The sequence below is a fragment of the Wasmannia auropunctata genome, unplaced genomic scaffold (assembly GCF_000956235.1).
Source record: "Wasmannia auropunctata unplaced genomic scaffold, wasmannia.A_1.0 LD336092.1, whole genome shotgun sequence".
NCBI classification, from domain to species: domain Eukaryota; kingdom Metazoa; phylum Arthropoda; class Insecta; order Hymenoptera; family Formicidae; genus Wasmannia; species Wasmannia auropunctata.
This window is the reverse complement of record NW_012026798.1, coordinates 3,197,001-3,198,461: the sequence shown is the minus strand read 5'-3', so window position 1 is coordinate 3,198,461 and position 1,461 is coordinate 3,197,001. Positions and strand designations below refer to the sequence as shown.

Here is a 1,461-nt window from a genome sequence, read left to right as displayed (position 1 = left end):
CGTGTGCTCTTCCTTTGTACTTTGATGTAAACTAACTTTACTTCAGTGATATGTATATTATTACTATTACCTGTATAGATGACTTGATATCAGTAAATGGTTACCTGTATAAATGACTTGATATCAGTAAATGGCGTCAAGTTAAATAAAAATTATGTACGGTGTCTTATTATTCAATTACTATTACTTGTATAAAAGATTTGATATCAGTAAATGGCGTCAAGTTAAATAAAAATAAAAAAAAAATTGTATTCAAATTAAATATAATTTTTTAAAAGATAAAACTTAAATAGTATCCTTTGTACTTTGATGTAAACTAACTTTACTTCAGTGATATGTATATTATTACTATTACTTATATAAAAGATTTGATATCAGTAAATAGCGTCAAGTTGAACAAAAATTATGTTATTCAACCTAAGTGATGTGTATATTGTTAGTATAAAATATGTGTTGTTAATAATTGGCATTAAATTATACTCTCATAAAATGATTAATTTACAACCCGAGTGACATATATGTACTTACAATACAAAATGAAAAAATTAAATCTTAATAAAATAATTTTTATGTAAAAACACTTGGCACTGCTAGACTTAATAAGATTATATAAAAAGCGCCAAGTGTTTTTACATAAAAATTATTTTATTAAGATTTAATTTTTTCATTTTGTATTGTAAGTACATATATGTCACTCGGGTTGTAAATTAATCATTTTATAAGAGTAATTTGATGCCAATTATTAACAACACATATTTTATACTAACGATATACACATCACTTAGGTTGAATAACATAATTTTTGTTCAACTTGATGCTATTTACTGATATCAAATCTTTTATACAAGTAATAGTAATAATATACATATCACTGAAGTAAAGTTAGTTTACATCAAAGTACAAACGATACTATTTAAGTTTTATCTTTTAAAAAATTATATTTAATTTGGATACAAGTTTTTTTTCATTTTTATTTAACTTGACGCCATTTACTGATATCAAATCTTTTATACAAGTAATAGTAATTGAATAATAAGACACCGTACATAATTTTTATTTAACTTGACGCCATTTACTGATATCAAGTCATTTATACAGGTATCAGTAATAATATATATATCATTAAAGCAAAGTTAGTTTCCATCAAAGTACAAAGGATACTATTTAAGTTTTATCTTTTAAAAAAATTATATTTAATTTAGATACAAGTTTTTTTTCAAGCAGCGCGGTTACACTTGACACCTTTTTTTTACTTTTTTTTTAAGTCAATTTTGTAACGATATCATGCATTTTGAAGTGTTGTAACATACCTCGGATTAATACCTATTCGGGGAGGATGTGTTTTACTCTATGAGAATTGCTCCGTCGCATATTATCCCATTCTCGTGCTTTTTTTGCTCATAACAGAAATTGTGTAACGGAAAGATATAGATAAAGGAAGCAATGTAGATGGATCTGGCT

General features: G+C 24.8%; 1 protein-coding gene across 1 annotated transcript in view; it reads left to right on the top strand.

Moving 5' to 3' along the window:
• Positions 1-1,461, top strand: part of LOC105447802 — an 11,693-nt gene that overhangs the window by 8,891 nt on the left and 1,341 nt on the right. The window lies entirely within an intron of this gene.